We start from the raw sequence: 23,335 nt of genomic DNA, 5'->3' as shown, positions 1-23,335 counted from the left end.
AAAGAGCTGCAAGTGGTTAAAAATTACCCTCCTCTAAAGCCTTTCCTCTCCAATGTCACTTTTATTCTATGTGGCCTTGGCTATGCCCCGCCTCATTGGACACGACATCGTACAGTGACAGTAGTGTTGGCTACTTGCAGTTTACTTGAACCTAGTGTGTTCACGTATGACTTAGAGATGCAGCTTTTTTTTTTTTTGTTATTGTGGTGATGATGGCCTCAAAACGAAGTTTACATAGAGTGCTTATGTTTTGTACAGTGTGCAGTCGCGGTAACTTAGTCTCTGCACTCACCTGCAGTACAAGAATATAAGTGCAATAGGTACAGTGCAAGTTTCTGCCACCACATGTACCCCTCTGCTGCTTTGCTTTGCTTGCTGTCATCACTGTGCTATTATTAAACATTGCATTCTTTTTCACTCTTTGCCTGCACATCTACAGCCTGGCACATCTATAGCAAAGCCCTGCTTTTTTAGAGAAACTCTCTAATTCATACCTTCCCTACCACACACATACAAATGTACTATCGACCCAAAAAGTTAACGAATGAAGGGATCTCACAAAAAGCTGAATATCTCCGCAGCCTCAAAACGAAGCCTGGTATTTCCATTTCCAGCCTCTACTAGTATATGCGAACATTGTGATGTGCGGTTTTACTGGCTACTTTTAAAGGCTGCTCGGATATTTAGCATTTTCTGAGATCCCGTGGTCCGTAAACTTTTTTAGTCGATAGTATGTGTGTAGATAACAGTGGCAGACAATCTGCTATCTCAGGCAAGTCTGCCATTGGACTCAAGAAACATCTACATGTCTTACATTAGTGTGTTTACTTTTACAGGTACATCAATTACTATGCCTTCATATCCTACTAAAAATAAGCTAAATGAGGAGGCTTGCTTTGTGTATTCTTAATGATGTCATGTGGGAAGCCAATCCACTTCATGAAAAAAGATCACTTGTTCGTTCTACTAGAGGTGGCTCAAAACCTGGGGAGTGGTGCCGCTATGACATCTAGCAATGATGATGTTTAATACCTAATAATTACACAATTGATGCAGAATACCTAAATTTTATTTCATCATTCATCATTAGTACAGAAGGAGGTCCCGGAGTTAAACTATCAGTGGGACCTATTAGTAGTTTAACAATATAGTAATTAATACATTATGGCAACATAGCAGTGATACACATCAGAATACATGAAGTTAATGAAGCGAGTAATCAAATACAAGGAAGGTGCTTACAAATACAAGCAAATGAAATAGATGCTGCGTATGAATAAATAAAAATGTAGTAATTGGCACGTTGTGGAAACATAGGGATGACACATATCAAAGAACACAAGGTTAATGTACGAGATAATTAGAAACAAAAATGTGCTACAATATGCAAAGTACAAGTGAAATATATACTGTGTGACAAAAAACTTAAAATTTCTAAATATAAGGAAGAAAAGAATAAAGACAATGGGATATAGAGAATAAAAGCGATACATTAGGCAAATACAGAAGCACTGAAAGTGGTAAAATAAATTTGTATATAATATATGTTCATAGTAATGAGTCTGTAGCCAGTAGTGTCGATAGTAAATATTTCTTCATGTCTCTCTTGAATGTTAATGCTGTGCGGCAGGCTTTAATATGGGGTGGTTTAATTTAGTGTTTATTTGAGGAAGGAAAGAATTGTTAGAGGAATATCTCGTATTGTTAGTGTTGGTAAGAGCAGATATATTAAATGCTGAACCCTTGATGATCACCAGTAGGTACGCTACTGACGGTGCACTTGCACAAAACTCAAAATAATTTCAGAGCCCTGAAAACAAAGCTTTTTTTTTCCCTACTCGTCAGGTGTTTCACTACCTGCACTGATGGTATTCTTCTCGAGTATGGCTGGAGTACATATTTGTGCTGTGCGAATGTTCAAAATGTCAAATGTAAATCAAATAGCTGTTGACCATTTGACTTGTATTCAATTGGAGAACAAGCAGTTAGAAGTTATCAAATCTTCCGTTCTGTCAATAATTACACATACTGGAATCTTTAGGGAGAAAGTCAGGTGCATGTGGTGACCATTCTCAAAGGGAACTGCAGTTCCTGAGCGGACATATACAGCAGGTAATTTTTGCTTTGCTTAGTAATTTCTAGTCGCGCAGTAAGGATGCCTCGCCTTTAGGAAGCCAATGGATTTTTCTCAATTGAGGCTTTAAAAATTATCATTTGGACAATGTGAACATGTTCCTGATGTCATCTTGGTGCGGCAGATACTATCACCTTTCAGTCACTCTCATTTACAAACTTATCAGTTGACCAGAGGCCTGTTTGTGACTGGCATTACATGTGTCAAAGAATCTAAAAAACATCTCTTCTAACGCTTGCCGCGGTTTCTTTTCCACCTCTTGAGTTTCAAAACCCCCCATAATGCCTTTGGCATTGTGTGCTGCTTATCCCAAGGGCGCAGAATCAAATTCCGACTGCAGCAGCTGCATTTCCACGGGGAAGAAATGCAAGAACACCTGTTTACCATGCATTGAGTGTACATTGAAGAATTCCAGGTGGTCAAAATTAATCCGGAGTCCCCCACTATGGTGTGTCTCATAATCATGTCGTGGTTTTTGCACATAAAACCCCAGACTCACCTCTTGTTCCCTGTAAGTAGCATTGGTTACACGAATTTAAGGCCATACTGCTCCACTCAAGGCCTATATGTAGTAGGTGTTTTCATATTCTGATATTTCTGGATAGAATTAAATATGGATATTTGACGAAACTGACCTATTGAATATTGAATAACAAATATGTTCACATTTCAGAGAAGTGTGGAGTATTCTTGAAAAAAAACAAAAACTTTACATTGCAAGGGTGGACTTTTAACATTGTTGGTACGTTTTTTTAGTGCTTAGCGCAGAAACCATAGACTAGACAGACGAGAGAGGAGACACACACAAGTGGTACTTTCAACGATTTATTGGAAGTTGGATCACGGGTTTATACATGCAAGCATTTGCTAGCATTCTTGATAAACCTGGCCAGATTGATGTTATATTCCTGTATTGCAGACAGAAAAGCGTTTGAGCTTGTTTGACACTCTAAACTAATTGAGAAGCTCTAAATCGCAAATCTTCTGCCATACTTAATTGGCTGAATCTCTGCATACTTAACTAAGCACAAAAAATTTGTCAGCATAAGCGATTGCCCTTCCCATGAAGTGCCAGTTACTTCCAGTGTTCCTCAAAGCAGCATGCTTGGCCTCTTGTCATTTTTAATATGTATTAATGATATAGAAGTAGACAGTCACCCCTTTTAAATAAAGTTGTTTGCTGATGATTGTTTTTTATTTAATAAAATACATTTCTGTTATTTCAATCTCAAAATTGGCCTTCGTCGGATAATTCGAACCTCACTGGTCAGATTCACCCAAATACAGCCGTGTTATGCGCTGAAGCATATGCAACTTACTGTGGTGAAGCATACCGAGAATGAAAAAGGGCCACTGTCACAGGACATCGCACGTGTTCCTTGATTATACAGCCATGCAGTCTCCTGTCACAGTAGGAGAACCTAGCCACCTAATAAGCATACTGGCAGCCATTCAGAGCTGTTCCTTACGTTTCAGTGGTGATTTGAGTCCTTTTTTAACCTTCCATGCATGTCTCCTACATGAGACCGTTAATGAGGCCTAGTACGTCTTCTTTAACTAAATGTGCCGTGCACAGAGAAGTGGAAAACAATCATGTGTTTTGGGAAAGCTAGCAAAAAGGAAGGCAGTAAGTTGAAAAAACTGCGTTAAGCTGAGGAGATGTTAAAAGCGAACAAAAGAGTGTGAATATATCAAACTCTGAAGGCCTGCCCATACACCTATTAGGCATCTTGGTGCTCATACTGCGACTGGAGACTGCACATGTGCATGTATGTAAATTAGGGAACACGTGCTGTCTTGCAACAATGGTACCTTTCCCTGCTTGGTATGGTTCTATGCATAACATGGCTGTATTGCAGTGAAGCTAACATTAAGAAAAATAGTAAACTATTTTTCTTAATGTCCCCGATGTTGGTAGCTATTGATGGTTGCAGGTGTAGCGCTAAACTGAAACGCGGCCAAAGTTAATTTTAAAGGCAAGTACTGCAAAGTGAAGCAATGGCATGTTTCAATGTTTTTTTTATGCCTTTTGTTTAATTCGACCAGTCTCAATTGTCCCGTCAGGATCGAATTAACGGACATGCCTCATAATCAGAACTGGTTTTGGCAAGTAAAATCCCAGAAAGATGATCAAATTAATGGAAGTCGACTGTATATATGGCTGAGTAGAGCCACACTGTCTAAAACCGGTACAACAAGAAAACACCAAGAAACCTAAATGACCCATTGCAAATGCAGTCAACTTTCATGGCATGCGCAAATAATCTAACTTTCTCACGGACAATGATAGTGATAGTTTGCTGATACATTGGTCAGCGGCCGATAGGATTTGTCCAGTTTCTACTATTAATCTTACACACTTGCGCTTATCCCTGTATATAATAGCGGTGTCATTTAGAGAGGGCAACATGGACATGTATTGCAATGCAAAGCAAGAAAATCGTCACCTGATACACTATATTTCTGTGCTCTCTTAAGTGTTCATTAATGCATCTTCTGGTTTGGCCTATGTAGCATCTACCGCATGACAGTGGAATATGATAGAACACTCCTACAGCGCATCCGACGAACTCATCTTTGCAATGCTACCACAAACCGGCTTATTTGTCCTTATTGGGTTAGTGGTTTTACACAAGGTGCTTCGCTTATTTGGAGCTGAAAAAACACCCGCACATTACCTTGGCGTCCTATCTTTTTCAGGCTATGTGATATCTGGTGTATATACGGAATCACAGCAGTTTTCACCTGGTCACGGCTGCTAGCTCTTGCATTTGCATGGAGGCATCGTCTCGAAAGTTCCTGTTTGAGCAGCCTTTCTGCCACCGACACCAACACGTGGTTAGGGTAACCAGCCTCCTTAAGGCTTGCAGCCGATTGCTGGAAAGTGGTTTTCATTAGGACGTTCTTGAAACACATGTTAGTTACGAAGGGTGTAAGATTGGGCTTGTTGATGAATTATGCTTCAAAGTCAGGTTAACAGCACAAAGCCACCAGAAGGGATAGAAGAGAGAACGGAGCGCTGAACTTCCAACTGTTTCTTTTCTTTTCAGAAAGCATCGCTGTTTATACAGTCACACAATAGCCCACCAGCCATGCTTAGAACGCCATGACAAAGCCACACAAAATTCAACGTGGTGATAGCCCGAGGTAACTGATCTCCTTGTCAGTGAGAGCGATAGAGGGTTGCTTATGCAACTATCCTTTAAATGTAGAATTTCTCCCGCTTTGATTATCTCACGTGTAACATGGTCCCCGTGTTTTGCAACAATAAAACATTTTTTGAATTTCGGCCTACATCCACATGTGCAGCAGTGGGCAGAAAGACATCCCTATTAGTTAGGCCCCTCTTCACCAAATTCATATGGGCTGAATGAAATTGGGTTTCTTAGCTCATGGACTGTAAGCCCAGCAAGTCCTACTATCAGTAGAGATGAACTGAAAGTCAAGAAACTGAAACGTATTGCACTTCAAAAGTCACTTCAAGAGGTCTCAAACACTCGCAAAAAATCTTGGACATCGGGACATTTTTCTAGAAACCTATTACTAGGGAAATCCAGAAACACGAAAAAATTGTTGACCAATCTAAAAGCTCGCTGAAAAACTGTTAGTCCCGTGAGGTGGTCATACATGTGCCTATCTAATTGTGCTAAATATAGGTTGCTAAAGACGGGAGCCAGACACAACCCTATGCAAATGCCTTTCTTCTGCAGATGCAGCCTATTGTTCCACTGTGCAAAGGTTGGCGACATGTAAAAACACCATAATTCTAAATACCCTTCTACTGAAACAACCTGCTTCCTGTGAAAACCTTACGGCACCATATTTGTCAATACAATCCTCGACACATTGAATAAGGTCATTGAGCAGGATAGAATAATATAATTCTTTGACCTTAGCTGAGAAGGCCTTGAAGCCCTTTTTGCCGTGAAACCTAACAAAATCAAGGATTCGTCAGAACCTTTTACAAGAAACTGGTCATCAATCTCTTTAACGTTCAGCTTTGAAACCAGGTACGGGGCAGCTTGCTTCTGCCAGGTACCCCTTTCGGAAAATATGACCCAAAAAGGAACATCCTCTTTGTGCACTTACTAAAAGTTACATCTTTGAACTTTTCCTTAGTTTATCGAGATTCAACTTTCTGTAAATTTCACTTGGTTTCGCTGCTACTTTCATAAGTGATACATCCTTACACTCATTGAACACTGCAGAAATTGCTTGACTGGCTTTCTCCTAGAAACATTTAAAGGAAAAAACTGCAAAACCACCCTCTTTGTCAGCTGGTATGACACACAATGAATTGCTCTTCAGGTAAGACTACACATTTTACAGGTAACTTAGAAGGTTGGGGCTTACATCACAACAGGGCATCTAAACCTTCCGAGTTCATCCTCACACCATCTTCTTACGGGGCTCTTCTGGACACTTTACTTATGACGTACAGGGAAGTTCCGGTTTAGTCCAGCTGGTAGCTTGGGCAAATTTTGGACCGAGGCCAAGAACTTTGCACACACTGTTGGGTAGGATGAAACCTTCAGAAACGTAGACATCACTTGTTGCTTTCTGTCAATCCTTGTTCACATGAGCCCATAGTAGTTTTATTTGAGGTTGTCAAAGGAACTTGGTGACCTGATCAGCTAAGTGCAGGTGCCTCCACAGAAGATTCCTTGCGACGCACGGCTCATACTGATCAAACATCTGCACGCTGAGGTAATCTCTGTGGAGACACGCCTGCTGAAGTTGTTTAGCACGTACAATCTTCAAAATTCTTTTTCCGTGATCGACATCCGAATAGTGCGCAACCAGTAAACAACGATTTTATATCCTGTGGAAGCTGCTTGTTATGAATACAGAACCTTAGGACACACATGCTGCTGGCAGCCATGGCATTGAGGGCAACAGTATGCCCGGAATCCCGAGGAACGTATTGAAAAAAGCCTGTTGTACTTGAAATGAAATCGACAAGGGTGGCAATATGGGCTTGTTGGTCGGTCATCATGGAATGGTATCTGGGTAGTGCAGCAAAACACGGACATAATAAAAGAAAGCTAGAACCACCTGTGAGCGCATATATATGCACAAGTGCATGGTTGAGTAAACTCACAGGTGTTTAATTTGTTTTTTTCTGTTGCTACTTTTTCTTGCATTTTGATTGCTACATATATTGTAATTCCCGCAAAAAGCATCAGCTGGTAGTCACCGCTGTATTTTGCTATGCAATTTGTATTTTGTTATGCAATCTTATCTCGGCGCGCGCCTGAAGGCGAAATTGTTGCCTAGGCAAACTATCGCCGAAGTGGAACGTTTCAGAAGACGTCCCCAAGTATGTGCATAAATATTTCACTGAAAAACATTTCAGGCGTATCTTTGCTTTGTTTTTACTAAAATTTCGCAGCAACACAGCATTTCTTTACTCCAAGTTATTTATGAATCACTAGATGTCATTATCTACGTCGTTCATACGTACTTTAGGCAGTGAAAAGGGCACACCCACCTGCGAGCTTCTCCGATACCGACGTGTCTGTTATAAGGCGATGATACATATATTTTTCTGGACAAATCGGGCGAGGCCAACATGCTAAGCATATAATGAACGATGAGTACCAACAAATGGGATCTTGTTTAGAAATCGAACTAGAACTGAAGGAAACGAAAACGCAGGTTAAGATTGCGGTAGATTACGGTAGAGATTACGGTTACGGTATTACCCATGTAGTGGTTTCAATACCACTTTTCATCAGGCCAATAAGAAAGTGGCAGTCAGATGCAGCTGTATACCGATAAAGCATGTAGTTAAATTACAAATATTGCCCTTGCAACGAAGGTCGGCGCAAGCTGGCTGAGAGGGTTTTCTTACCTCCAGAGATGGCGCGTATACAAAGACACACACGTATCGATGCAGGACTTTCTAGAGGCTCCACAAATACACACAGCATCTATTTAATGACATTGCGTTATGCTTAACGGCACACGAAAGCTTCGAGACTCAGCTGCGTTAGTTACGCCAACTTCGAAAAGTAAACAGGAAGCTGCCATGGCACTTTTTGCAGGAAGCAGGTGGCGCTTCATGCATCAGAAACCGAAACAGAAACTAGCAAAACCATTTTTTTTTTTTTTGTAACCGTTAATCTTGTTTTCCGTGCTCGGAAGTTATGTTATTCCATTGGTTTGTTGTAGGACGTCCGTGTCATTGAAGGATTCAGTCCCAGTTTTAATGGTTTAAATTCTTCAAACAGTTTCTATTTTTTGCACCGCCAGTACACAGAAGCGTTTTATAACAGTCTTTATTGATAAATCGATATGTGGCCATTGTTTATTGCGTTTTGAAGAGCACTCGCTTCGTCTTTCCAACAAGACGCGTAGGATCGACGCTCCGATTTGCATTTAAAGTGAGCTTTTGATAGCCTTACTTTATCCATTTACGCGCTGTATATGCGTTTTGACGCCTTTCACTAGTTTGCGACAACGCAGAGTATATAACAGCGGAGTCGCGCTGTTTACCTTTCGCATGTTAAACGAAGCAAAACATCAGTAGTGCATCGTAAATTTTTTCTAAACATAATGCAGGCACCACTCGCACCGTTAAAGCATGACTGTTAAGAAGCATTTGCAGCAGCTCATTTGTCACTACTTTGGAGCGAGAATATTGCTCATCTGCCGCTTCACCTTTCTTTACTGCTCCGTATTTTTGTGTATCCGGATATTTTAATTTTATGCAAACCACCCCTTCCGTGTGAAAAAGAAAAGAATTTAAGGAAAGGAAGATGCAACAGTTGCAAGGAAGGTGCCACAGTTGTGTGAAATAAATAGTGCTTTAATTACCAACATCTGTCGTGATCGGGCGCCTTGGGCGAATTCATTTTGTGTAAAAATGTGTTCCGGCTACTTAAAAGGTAAGCGTGACGTTGTGGCATCAACTGCTATCTCTCTTGTTGAATGAATTTTTGACAATACGTCATTGTCATGGTACCGAGGCAAAACAACTGAAAGTCGCCTTGCAACCAAAACGTTGCCTTTCAACATACGACAGGAACACATAAACAAAACATTAGTGTATGCTTCAGTATACCTTATTTTTACAGCTATATTGAGCTATAAAGCTTAGGTAGTTGTGAAAATGAGAGGCAACTGTGATGGACATAGAAGAGCATAGTATGCTTGCATGACCAAGAAATTTTTAAGGATGAAATTTCAGTACTTGATAACAGTGCATAAAAGTAGAGCACTGCATGGACACTTTTCCCTGGCCTGACCCGAGCCAGTGCCATGCACTGGTCCACCCTGTCTAGCTCAGCTAGGTTTGTGCAGTTAGCCCTTGAGCCTCAGTGTAGCATGATCCACCTCTCTGTTGTTATGAAGATGCCAACTGCATATGTATTTGCTAGATACATATCTTGCTAAGCAGTTTTCCACTTGCGTTGCTGCCGACAAGTGGGAAAAAAGAAATTTAGATTTTTGGCAGCAGTGAATAATTTGCCGCCTTGCATTACTTTAGCTGTGGTCATAGTAATGCAAGCACAAAAAAAATTTAGAAAATTTCCGAGAGCAATGAAATTAACTGGAACTGGACTGGACATTAACTGGACATGGAAGGAAATAAATTATGGATATGCATTCACCAATTATGTTGCACGTTAAGGTGTAGTCCAACCGACTAATGGTTTCCATTTAATTTCTTTGAATGAAGTTCTGTAATTCATTGCATAATTACATCAGCATGAATGAATTCTTGATTGAAAGTTTTCTTCAATAAATACTTGAAGGGGGGATGCTGCGAAATGTCTCATTAGTGAAGGGGATTTGGAAAACAGAAAAAAATGTAATGTGTCACCGCAATGTCGATGGGATCGGTAGATGAATAGGCGACCAGGGTGTAGTGGCTCCAGTTTGAAGAGGAAAGGCAGGCGGCGGCAGATGGCGGTGGTGTTCTGGCCAGGCAGCTGGGCGTAGAACTCAGGCCCATAGCCCGACTGCTCTCGTTCTGCCCATGGGCGCAGAAACTCGCCGGTTTCAAGCAGCAGTTCATGATCGGGTAGAGTGGCGAAGCCACTCTACCCGATCCCTACCCGATGAACCCTACCCGATCAGTTAAGGAATGGGTTGGCAGGAGGTCCCGGTTGGGTGAAGTCCTGGTGGCTCGGGTCCGGAACCTGCCGGCTGGTCTTGAACTCCCGGTCCGGTGGCCGACGTTCTCTTGGCGTCGCTTCCTGGAACTCTCCCTTCTTCTGCCAGCGCACCTCGCTTTTCTGCCGCTCTGGTCGATTTGTCCTTTCCTGATTGGCCCCTGGAAGCTCCGTGTTTTCTTCTGATTGGATGCCTTTTCCTTTTATTTTTTTCTTCTAGTGCTGCGTGCTCACGTGCCGGACGCTCTTCGTCGTCTTCCATCCAGTACAGAATTCGCCTCTGCGTGCACATTCTTTCTCGTCTGCTTCTTGTCTCTCTCCATCTACCGTACCATGTCATGCACTACACACCACACTATGTAGTACAGACATTCATATTATTACGATCTCATCGAGAGATGCTCAAGAGACGAGCCGCCGCGAGGAAGAGATGAAGTGTGTCTGGGCTCATGGCGTGAGCGAGTGTTGGCCTGGCTGTCTGGCTCCAGTGTAAATAGCATGTAAATAGCCTCTTTCATCTCTGTATTTCGTCTGTGTCTGTGCAACATTCTGGTGGAGGTTAGCGATCCCCGTCCACGTCACGGCACTCCGAAGTGGTCGGCATATCGAGCTTGTCACCATACCTCCCGGTGACGAGACCGCATCTGCAACGGCTTCAGCTTGTCCGACTGCTCTTATCGTCATGGTTGCCCAACATCGTGACCCTGGTCTCTTCTGTGGCCTGGAGGGACAAGACGTTGATGAATGGCTCAAGCTCTATGAATGCGCCAGTGCTAATAACAGGTGGAATCCAACAATTATGCTTGCTAATGTAATCTTTTATCTCGGTGGCACCCCACGCGTGTGACTCCAAACACATGACGAGATAATTAGCTGGGACAATTTCAAAGTAAAGCTACGAGAACTGTTCATTGACCCCTTCAGGCGCGAGGTTGCCGCGAGAAAGGCTCTTGCGCCTTGTGTCCAGACATCTACAGAGCCATACGTTTGATACATCCTAGACGTCTTGGCTCTTTGCCACAAAGCCCACGATACTATGCCTGAAGCAGAAAAGGTGGCTAAAAGGCATCGCCGACGATGCTTTCAATTTTTTGTTTTCGGCAACGTCTTTCCTGTCGGCGCCATGATAAATGAATGCCGTCGCCTTGAATAAGCTAAGAGCCGCCGTATCACACACCACATCACGCAGCTACCCAACACTGCTTAAGTTGACATGTGAGGGTCGACCACATCAGACGACCACCTGTGATGACCTAACCCGTATTGTTCGCCGCCAGCTCGAGGCCACCTGTTGGCCAGCCTTCTCCTCAACACCTCTCAACCCGCCAGCAACCACAATTGCCAGGATTCAGGCCGTCGTCAGACAGGAATTTGAGAACATGGGTCTGAACTCTGTGTGTTTAACGACTCAACCCAGCGTTCCCCCGTTCTCTAGCGGCCCTCCTCGTCCCCGGCACTCCTTTTCTGCCACATATCGCAACCCGTCCAAATGGCGTACCGCTGATGACAAGCTGATCTGCTTCCACTGCTGTCGCATCGACCACGTCGCTCGTCACTGCCGCAACCAATGGACATACACCTCCTCGGACATACACCTGCGCTTATTCCTGCACCTTTGGACCTACTGTTCCCTATGCCACCCGTCTAGAACCCACTGCCACTGATGCTCCACCTCCGAACCTTCGCTACAGCCACTCGCCCTCACCTCAACGCCATCAGTCTCGTTCGCCCCAGGCCCGTCGCTTCTCCTCGCCGCCTATCGCCTCCTGGATGCAGCCAAAAAACTAGGCACTACAGCTTCTGGAGGTGAAGCTGTGTTGTCGACCCTGCCCTCAAATTCTCTGCTCATGTTACCTACGAACCAAAACTTTCTTGGCATTGACAGGTATCCTGTCTTACATTCGACCAGCGGGGGCTGGCGATCTTTGAGGAAGGGACCGACGAAAAGGCGCCACCAGGTCTGCTGTGACGACTGGCTTTGAAAGGACGACCAGACATCAGTCCCCAGCCCATCGGCGCCACCATGGCTGTGGCGGCAACTGGTTTTGTAAGGACAATGCGCCGCGTCCCCAACGGAAGGGCGCCGAGATGGCTAGACACAGTGGGCGGAGCAAGTATTGTTAGCGTGTACACCGTGAAGGTCTGCTTGAAGCAGGGGAGCTCCTGGAAGATATTTTGTGGTGCCGTCTCATGCAGCTTAGAACTCGTCTCACGCGTCAGTCAACAGACAGATGCGGCGGCCACTGACTGCAGGGTCAACTCTGGGATAAATAGGCGCCTGCTCGGGTCAAGCACAGTGTCTGCGAAAACCCTCTCACCTCGGTGTGGTCAGTGCAACCTGTGCAGAAGTGAGTACGTAAACCCTCCCCCTCAAAGGCGGGTTGGTTATGATGACTTTGGACGCTCCGAATTGGTCGGCGGTGAACTGCTGTGTTCCGTCACCTAGGGATTTCGGGAGGACAGTGTATTTAAGGAGCTGTTGGCAGCTCTTCAGGGTGCATTCCTTTTTCAGTCATGTTAGACTGATGAAGTGTAACATTCTCATGCAGATACTGTAAATAAATCCCAGATTCCTCGTTCTTGATGAGAACAAGTCTTTCCCTTCAACAACGTCCTCAGCGTGGGTAGGTTTGATGACCGCATGGGCCAGCTACCATCTATTTCATGCCCGACTCCAACCATTACATCTGTCACTGCACTCATCGATGCAGGAGCACATCTTTCTATTATATTATAAGTGCTGCCTTCCGAAGACAACTGAAAAAGCTCTTCACCCCAGCGTCAGCACGCGTTGGTCGCGTTGCGGATGGCGGTACTGTGCCTATCATCAGCATATGTACGGCATGTGTCAGCGTTGCCGGCCACCACACTCCTGTCCTCTTCACCGTGATTGCTCATTGCCCCATGACCTAATTCTCGGACTCTATTTTCTTTCTGCGCATTCTGCTCTTATTGATTGCTCTGCCAGTACCCTTTGCCCTGAGGTGCCGATTCTCATAGAACCTTCTAACGCACCCCAGTGCCGCTTACGCCCCACCTGCTTTATTCGCCTGCCACCGAAGTCAACAGCCTATACTGAACTGTTGTGTTGTCTACCTGTTCCTGATGGCGAGTACCTCGTCACTCGCCTGCCCAACATTCCACTACAGTATGACATCACCGTGCCTCACAGCATTCTGACTGTTACTGCTAACCATACTCGCATGCCTATCTTTAACTTTGGACTGGGAAAGCAAATCCTACTGCAAGGTATTTGCCTCGTCAACGTTGATTGTCTCGGCGACCATCACGTAGCAGCTTTATCAAGCGATGGTTCTTCTGAGCTTAGCATGCCCCTCGCACTAGCCTCGGGCACCGATGCCAACATAAAGAAAATGGTTGCGGTGGACCTGTTCTCTGCGCAGGCTGACAGCCTTTGCAAAGTATTATCGTCCTACAGAGATATCTTTTACTTCAAACGATCGCCCTTTAGGCCAGACGCTCGCGGTCCAGCATTGGATTTCTACTGGCGATGCTACGCCTATTCACCGATGACCATATCAAGTTTTTGCATCGGAACGCTGAGTAATTCTAAGTGAAGTGAACAAAATGCTAGATAAAAACATCATTAAGCTTTCTTCGAGTCCCTGGGCGTCACCTGTGGTTTTGGTTAAGAAGGACGGCACGTGGCGCTTCTGTGTGGACTACCGTCATCTGAACAAAATTACTAAGAAGGACGTCTACCCGCTCCCAAATATAGACGATGCCCTTCACTGCCTCCACAATTCCAGCTATTTCTCTTCTATTGATCTTCGTTCTGGATACTGGCAGATTGCTGTTGGCGATATGGACAGAAAAAATATGCTCAATCAGCTTAGTAAGTTTAAAAAAGTAGGGTACACTGTTCACTCCATAGAGAAATGTTTTGCATTCCTGGTTCATTGGCCTTGAGACGAAATTGCCCTCGCTGTACAGAACTATAACATGGTTGAACTTCAAAAGTTCCTCCCATGAGAATGCAAAGAAGCTCTCCAGTAGGACGGGTGCAGTTGTCTAATGTGGCTATCACTAATATTACCCACAGTCAAGATTCTATGGCACATATATTTCTTTGATGAACAAGGCCAACTTAAAGCAAAATGTGTGTTTTTACACCATAGATCCGCAGCACAAAAGCTCCACCTTAAATGTGATTGTTCACCTAAATCTGCCTGCATTTGGAAAGGTAGTGCAAACCTTAAAATTAGATTAAATTGTGGGGTTTTACGTGCCAAAACCACTTTCTGATTATGAGGCATGCCGTAGTGGAGGACTTCGGAAACTTGGGGTTCTTTAATGTGCACCTAAATCTAAGTACACAGGTGTTTTCGCATTTCGGCCCCATCGAAATGCGGCCGCCGTGGCCGGGATTCGATCCCACTACCTCGTGCTCAGCAGCTTAACACCATAGCCAATGAGCAACCATGGCAGGTAGTGCGAACCTTCTGTGCCGTTAGAACCCAATTTCAAAGTGTTTGCCCAGCCCTGTGCACTGTAACTTGATGGTTCCAAATTGCTGGTTTTTAGGCCCTTGCCCAACTGGTTTGTTGAATTAGATGTTAAAACGAATGACAGCTACGATTGCCTGGACACTTATCAATGAGATTCCACTGTAATTTCAGTGGTGTTCACAGCAACAACAGATTTGGTGAAGTAAGGGACAGGCAGATTGTTAAAGAGAACTGTGAAATCCATCAAATGGATACGTTGAGCTAACAATGTGGACTGATTGTATAAGGCGAGCAAGCTGCAGAGAATTGCTAAGCTTGATGTGCAGACCTCATTTCTCAGGCAAATAAACTGTGCAATGTCTTGTTTTATTATTGATGACTGCTCTGCCAGTCTGCCCGAGTTGTCATTTTTTTGTATTTATCATAAAGCAGGCAATTTCATATTTTTGTAGTTGTGTGACACAGAGTCATTTGTTTCTTACAGCTGTCGTTTTCTCGGAAGCAGGCACTCATGCTTGGAGACCTGCAGAGCACAAACTGCAGCATGTATGCCGAAATAAATAGCTATTGCCTATTTCAAATAGAACCAATGTAAGGCAAGGCCCCTTTTTGCTGTACTGTGCTTGCAAATTGCAAAGCAGTGATAAGACACAATGTAGAAAGAAACATTTTCTTTTATTTGGCGGACATTAGAGTGGCATCAAAAAAAAAAAAATATTGAGCAGCCCCAAGTCAGTCACTACACTAAGCAGCTCCACTGCAATTCACATGACCTAGGAATCCCAGCCATACAACCGAATGATTATTCATATAAGTGACGATCAAGATCATTCTTCACTTGAATGCCACGGAGCGATAATCAGTAACAGCAATCAGTTTGTGTCCCTGCAAGCAGGAATATTATTTCGTGTTTTGGTTATTGGTGACATATCGAAATTTATAGTTTTCTGCCCCATCAGATGTTTGAATCAGAAATAAATTCTCCAAAGATGTACACCTTGTCAGCGGTACATGCAGGATGATTTGCGGTGGCCAGAGACTTTTGAGTGGGACTTCGGTATCAGTGGAGGTATAATGTGTGTGCATGCTTCAGTACAAGGGAGATTGGAGGCAGCATCAAGGCAACCTATAGGCACTGTGTGAAAAATCTTGAAAGCTACGCTATTTGCTAATGCTCTTGTGCCTTCTGCACTTGATAGAATACTTTCCAGCTTTAATTTCAATCAGAAAAGAAATTTAGTATTTTCTGACGCTACCTTGACATGCAAACAAGTTTTTGTCATGTAGGAGGAGGAGGGGGGTTACGTTAAACTACAACACAATTTATAAGTTTTTCAGCGTCCTATTTCATGTGTGGTACACTTTCTTTAATTTGGCTTGCTGACCTGGCAGTTGCATAGTCTTGGGCCAGGGATGACTGGATGGGAGAAGACAATGAGTACTGTTCATTGTTTAATATGCGCTTGTGTAATATAATATGTAAAAATTTAAAAAAATGAGCGATATTTTTATGCTTTAAGCGTTTTGCAGAGTGAAGTAAAGTTATAAGGAATTTTTTTTTTCTCTAAGAGATGAGAGAAGATGGTGTTGCTTGCTCATGATGTTGCTGGGATACCCTAGTACCTAGCTCATAATAGTGCAGTGAAGATCACCTGGTAGAAACCACATCAATTTGTAAGAGTTATGAATCTTCAGCATGAAAGTAAATTAGTGCTTTATTTTATTGGATACATTCCCCTTTTGGAAAGTTCTGTGAACAAATAAGAATTTGGAACAAGCATGCTATCAACACAACTAATGCAGAAGCAGAATTTATTCACACTACATACCAATAAGGACAGTGTAGGTGTAAGAACGTCGCTGATTACTTTTCCACCTATGACAAAGGAAAAAGTATACTCCAGTAATTCAGATGAGAACACAATTCTTGTTACACCAGGTGTGGCGAGCCCGGGAGACAGCAAGAGCCGCAGGAGTCCTGGACTAAGGGCGCCTCCCACACAAGCAGAAAGACACCTGCTTTTCCTTTCTTTTCTGTAATAAATGTTTTTTCTTCTCCTCCTCCTCCTTATGTTCTTTAATACAATGGTTTACCTGACTTGGAGGCAGTTTTATCTCAGGAGCTCCTATCTGAATACATGGGAAAAGAGAAATAGTTTTTCTCTGAAGCCAGCAACAGAATTCAATGAGGTTGGTTACATATTAAAAAAAAAAACGCTGAAATGTAGCCACTGTTTTAGGGGGCAATGTTTTGTGGCAGGAAATTTTGAAAATTGTGAAATTAAAAGGACTTCCGTATGAAGTTTACAACTTGATACAAAAGCTATGACATTGTAAACTTTCTGCTTATATTTTTTAAGCTTACTGACTCTCAGCAATTTTTCCTAAATATTCAAGGTCCTAAATCAAGATTATACAGCCTAGAATGACTAAAATTTAACTTTTTCTCTCAAATGCAACAAATTTCATTGAAATTATTCGAGTAGTTGTCTCAAAAGCATTTCTGCATTTTACATGTATTTGAATAAAGAGATTAGAGTTGGCACTGAACTAAAGCATCCTCCTCAAGGTATAATTTGTGGCGCAAAATACATATCTGGAAAAGGGACAGAAGAAAGGGAGACAGTGAAGCGCGATTGGCACTTCACTGTCTCCCTTTCTTCTGTCCCTTTTCCAGAAATGTATTTTGCGCCACAAAGTATACCTAGAAAATCTAAGCACCAACTTGCCCAAGAAGAAGTCCTTTTGGCATCCTCCTCAAGGTAAGCACGTCAATTCTGGCCGTAAGGCCAGTTATCAGTCTACACTATAAAAGAGAATTGCCTTTTTTTTACACTTTTCCAGCAATTCCAACTTAGTAGCATGCTTAACTGAATGCAGCTAGGAAGAAGGAAATTTGACAATATTTAGTTTATGTGCAGAATTAATGCATTTGTATGTCACTGAATTTTTGGCCTTCATGAGCATTCATATCCTTGAATTTTTTTCAATGTTGAATCTAACATTTGAATCAATTGAATCAAAGCAGCCATCAGGCCACAAAGCAACGCAAGGGCAAATAAGAACTTTATGTGGAAGCACTTAAAAGGTCTGTTCGATTCATCTGCACAACTGTGAACCAGTTAACGGAGGTTCATAAGAAGTTCAGAAATTCTGCAGCTTGTTTCTGCGGTGCAGGCACAGTGCAACACTCGAAACGAATGGCAAGGTGCAGATGCGGTGCGGGTGTTATGTTATGCCCGATTAATGTGCACAGAGTGCGTACATTTGAAAGATCGTGAACTACAAGTATCAGCTTGTGGGCCTAACTACAAACCACACTTGTAGACACATCAGACGTGCGTAAGCGGGCTTTTAATGGTGCTTGCGCCCATGTGCTGGATTTTCAGCTGCACTGCTGCGTCGCACCTGTATGCCTGTACCAAGTCGGCACCGACAGCGGAGTAGGTGCAGCAAAATCATGAACCAGCCCTGCACCTTTTGAAATGAACGGAGTGGTTCAGCGGGCGCCACTGGAACAAATGGCTGGGTGCAACACGTCGTGAACTCGTTCAGGCGGTGCAGGCGAATCGAACGCACCTAAAGTAAAGCATATTCAGGGGCGCTATAACATAAAATGATTTCAAACTGTTTTGATTCCAATCTCCTGACATCAAATTTACGTAACCACCGGTGCAAGCATTGGGCGGTGACCTGCAGCGTGGTCTGAACAACCCAATCAAACACTCTCCTCGTTTATAGGAGGTCACCTTTGTTCACTTTCAAAACCAATAACATTGCCTACACTCAGCGGTTTTTCTTATCTAATTGGCTGACAAGAGGCGAGGAGTACGGTCTAGTGGAGAGGGTTTAGATGGGGCTGAGCCAGCACAGTGAAAATAGATAACCGCATGAAGAGGGTGGTGCTGGCTTCTCCGATTGGTCCGCTTCACCTTGCTTAGCTTGCGGTGGCTGGTCGAAAATTGCGGCAGCTTGCAACAGAAGGATAAGAATGCCGCTAAAACGGATCCTCAGCAAGGAAGAGTTGGCAGAGTGATGCTGTATACATGCCGCAAGGGCTCGATAACGTTTTACTGTCGTGCAAAAAGGTTTATCATGTGCAAATAAATACATGCTGATCGGCAGGTGCGAGTAGCGAGGGCCTGAGCGATCGGCGGGCAGTCATATTCTATTCCTTTCAGAACGGGGCAGTCTCTGGCTATTCAGAAAAATTTTCAGTTTTGTTCGGCATATTAATGCATTTTTTTCTCGCATACACGTCACTTTGATGCAGTGAGTTTTTGCTGTTTTGTGAGGTCGCGTGACAGACGGGCGAGGTGGGTGTCACCCAATAACATTGAACCAATAGCAGAGGGCTAATGGTGAAAAGGTGTTGAATCAGGAATAATTATTTTTCTTTTGTGTGGTTTAATCATTCATTATCAGTGTGTACATGTATATCAGATGGAGAGCCATCACGGTTTTCGTGACGTCGCGTGACAGACGGGTGAAGTTTGGAGTGGCCTGAAAAAGTTTTGACCAATCGTGGTGGGCTGATTGCAGAATTGGAATAGAAAAGTTTCGAATCATTTTATGTTATAGCACCCCAGGATTCTACAGGGGGCCATAGAATTAGACTTCCATGCAAAGATGGCCAACCTCACAAGGTTCACACGGCTGACGTAATGAAGTCAACCTAAGCTGATCTCAACCTCCCAAAGTGATGCAACATTGGTTGGCTGTTAAAATTTTTTAGCTATGGCAATGGCAACCTCATGGACAAATTTGAGGTTGAGTGAGGTCGAATGCTCGGTGAGGTTATATTTCACAGCAGCTGATGTGCACATTTCCACCTCATGAATAAATATGTGGGAAGTTTTATGATTTTACTGATATGAAGGGGTAATTTAATACAATAGCCCCAGGCAGGAATCTGGAAGTGGGCTTCACCCCAAGCCACCTGAGGCTTTGTTTTCAATTTGTATAGACAGCTCTCATCACATATGAAGCATAGGTGTACATTTCTTTTGCTTTACTTCAGATGTCTGACACCACCGCAGTTGGATATCTTGCATCGGCCTGTATCCTCTGACCTTACTTTTAGAAGACAGTGAGTCACATGCCAAACTTCTTCCTCGTCGAGTATTCCTGCTCTAAACTAACAAATGACAGTCGCTGCCTCTCATTCAGTGTTGGCCAAAGACACCTGGCCAGAATTTTGGTACTGAACAATGAAACTAGGCAAGACAAACATACTTCTGGTATGTTGCCTGTAGGCAACAAATGTCAATAAAGGGTTAATGAGAAATAAATTAAAAACTGAAATACAGTAGAACCTCGTTGATATGATCTTCACAGGAACTGGAAAATAAAGTGTATCATAGGAAAATCGTATCATCCAACATATTATCCAACTAAATCGGATTTTCGGGAAAAGAAAAAAAAACATTTCAAAAAATGTATTAAGCAGAATCGTATCGAGGTTCCACTTTATAAAAAGAAACGACACTGAAATTGGCTGTAGAAAAGTTAGTAAATTACTAACTGCGCTTTGAAGCTTGTCACAATTTTTTCTAGAGTTTAGAAGTCTAGGACCTTGATTTAACGCAAGAAATGAATAGTCAAAAATATTGTTACGGTGAAGGGAAGGAAGAAGTTGGATTAGACTAGACGAAGACCAAGTCTGGCAGTTGCCTGAATGCCATTAACATCAGTTGTTAACATACATTATTTTACACTTGTGGGCCTGCTTTCTTCCTGCAACATTTTGGTGGAGGTGCTGGGTACAATCACGGAACTTCGCAGCGGACGTCATCTACCTGCCGCCACAATGGCAAATCAACCGGACGATACTGATGCAGACTCGGACATCAGTGTACTATCCCTCTCCGGCTTCCTCCATATTGGCAACGAGCAGCGGAAAGATCCTGTTCTTCGAACACTTATGGAATGCCTAAGCTCCTCGCCCAATGAGCCGTCCCTCCGGATGTTCACCTTGCGCGATGGAACTTTATACCGTCGCAGCGTTCGTCCAGACGGCCCGGAGCTCCTCCTAGTCGTTCCCAAGCACCTTCGACTCGCCTTGCTCCAGCAACTTCACGACGCTCCTTCTGGCCCGGCATTTATTGCTCAGTGCGCTGTTATGTCGCTTCTTGCGACCTGTGTCAGCGCCGAAAGACGCCTGCTATGCCTCCCGCTGGTTTGCTGCAACCTATTGATATCCCTACAGAGCCCTTCTACTGGGTGGGCCTAGACCTCCTTGGTCCCTTTCCAATTTCCTTCAAAGGAAACAAATGGATTGCTGTAGCAACGATTATGCCACGAGATATGCCATTGCACGAGCACTACCAACCAGCTGCGCTACAGATGTCGCCGACTTCTTACTAAACGACGTCATCCTGCACCACAGCGCCCCTCACCAGTTGCTGACTGATCGCGGCCACTACTTTCTATTGAAGGTCGTCAACGATCTGCTCCGCTCCTGTTCTACAGAACACCAGAGTGCTACCGCGTACCACCCTCAAACGAACGGCCCCACCAAGCGACTCAACCGCAAGCTAACTGAAATGCTGGCCATGTACGTTTACGACGATCACCGTGACTGGGACGTAGCTTTACCATGCATCACTTTTGCATACAACTCGTCCCATCACGACACTGCCGCATTTTCACCATTTTACCTGTTGTATGGCCGCGACCCCACCTTGCCCTTTGATATATTGCTACCTTCCGCAGTACAATCACCCAGCACTGGTTACGCTCGCGATGCTATTGACTTAGCCGCCCAGGCCCGAGAAGTAGCCCATTATCACCTCACAGTCTCGCAAGCTTCTCACAAGCGACGCTACGACCTTCGGCACCGAGACTCCCATTTTTCACCTGGTTCCCTTGTCCTCCTCTGGACGCCTTCACGTCGCGTCGGCTTGTCGGAAAAACTACTTTGCCGTTATTCTGGTCCGTACCAGATCTTACGCCAACTTTCCAACGTGACATACGAGATCGCCCCAGTCGGCCAGCCTTCAGTGCCTTCCAACGTCACCAGTGATGTTCACGTCGCCAGGCAGAAGCCCTATGTCCCCCCATTAAGTGATGCTCTATAACTTGCACCGGGACGGAGCTACCCCGCCGGGAGGGTGACGTTACGGTGAAGGGAAGGAAGAAGTTGGATTAGACTAGATGAAGACGAAGTCTGGCAGTTGCCTGAATGCCATTAACATCAGTTGTAAATATAGATTATTTTACATTTGTGGGCCTGCTTTCTTCCTGCAACAATATCATGTAAGTACCCCTTTAAAGTTCAACATCTTGAGACGTATTTCTGCACATTGAGACGTAATATTTACCGAAGCCATAAGACTCTTAACAAAGCATGTTTCAGTCTTGCAGGCAAACCAAACATTTACAGTGGTGCACCTTCAAATGGTGCAGTCAATTCTATGGACCCAATGCTTGCACCTTGCACACCTGCTTAAGCCAGAGGCAGGAAATTAGGACAACCTCCAAAACATTTCGATTATCTCTTTCTGAAAGAGAGAAGTGTGTTTTATCCAGCAATTCTTGACATAGCCAGAGTGGTCTAAAGGTAAAGTGACAACTATGTTCCTCGCGAAGGCCTGATTAACACAGGTGTTATTGGCCCCATCACGGTACACGCGTCTGTCAGGACAGAGCATTTCCTTGCCCATTTCTCCGCAGAAACAAGATGCTATCGACATTTGCTGATGCTCTAAACATCATCAGTATCCTGTGTTAGAGGAGAAAATGGCGTGAAAACCCTCTATTTTCACAGATACAGGTTCCATAACATTTTGTGCCGAGACATGACAGGATGGGTCAAATGTGTGAACCAGAATGAACTTACAATGGCACTTGAACATAAGATAAGTTAGAGAAACATTGCTGTAAAGAGATGGCAACACAGGTGAAAAGTTTTAGATAATGATGCCAAAGGACAGACACCATTGCTTGTAATGCTTCAGTAGAAGCACAAGGCCAGAGTTTCAAGATCATAAGCTGGAATCTAAACCACACAAGGCAAGCAAAGCCCGCCTGCCAACTGTGTTCACAGCAGCCTACACATATTGTCGACCCACGTGACGTTTCTGTGGCCAACATACCATGGCGGTTGTGCCAGGATGACTGTGGACGCAGATGGCAACGTAGCCAAAGCATTCTCGCCTTGAGTGCCTGCTGCATAAATCAGTCTTGCGTCTGGAAGCGCCGCAACCTCCATGAAAGTGTTACAGAGGAAAAGAGATGCACCAAATATATTTACTGAATATTTACAAAAACTGTAGCAGCTGACAAGATAGTAGTTAGCATGCAAAATCCAAAAGTGTTCCCCTTTTCATCAGCCTTTTAAACTATGCTCTTTAGATCACTAGACTTTTATCTAAAGCAGGAACAATCGATCAATCCTCTTCAAAAAAAGACAATACAGCACTGACATGGGTACTCACATGAATGAGCCCACTTCATGTGTCGACCACTCGAATCTGTTTTAAACACAGGCCTATTTCCAAAGCTCCAACTGCAGTGCACTTGCTTTTATGAGATATTTAAATTAATTTGGGCTAGTTTATGGGTCTGAAACGAATGCACAGTACAAAACAAAATATAGATGGAAGTGACAA

The 23,335-nt window shown here is 43.7% G+C and overlaps 2 long non-coding RNA genes across 7 annotated transcripts in view; one reads left to right on the top strand and one right to left on the bottom strand.

Moving 5' to 3' along the window:
* LOC139048048 (uncharacterized) overlaps positions 1-16,787 on the top strand; it is a 22,099-nt gene extending 5,312 nt beyond the window's left edge. For 2 of the 6 annotated variants that reach the window (XR_011507457.1, XR_011507460.1), the window contains exons 2-3: positions 15,208-15,319; positions 16,663-16,787. This is a non-coding gene — a long non-coding RNA (uncharacterized lncRNA). Of the gene's footprint in view, positions 1-2,041; positions 2,113-5,184; positions 5,282-8,292; positions 8,521-15,207; positions 15,320-16,662 lie in introns of those variants that run through there. The other 4 variants (XR_011507456.1, XR_011507458.1, XR_011507459.1 and 1 more) reach the window with 4 other exon arrangements.
* On the bottom strand, positions 16,667-23,335 carry LOC139048056 (uncharacterized). Its single transcript, XR_011507465.1, has 3 exons — positions 22,820-23,335; positions 16,818-16,853; positions 16,667-16,757 (listed from the first exon to the last, which is right to left on the bottom strand). It is a non-coding gene; the product is annotated as an uncharacterized lncRNA (long non-coding RNA).

This window comes from Dermacentor albipictus, chromosome 1, assembly GCF_038994185.2.
Source record: "Dermacentor albipictus isolate Rhodes 1998 colony chromosome 1, USDA_Dalb.pri_finalv2, whole genome shotgun sequence".
In the NCBI taxonomy this organism is placed as follows: Eukaryota; Metazoa; Arthropoda; class Arachnida; order Ixodida; family Ixodidae; genus Dermacentor; species Dermacentor albipictus.
The sequence above is the reverse complement of the archived record's forward strand: the minus strand, read 5'-3'. Positions and strand labels throughout refer to the sequence as shown.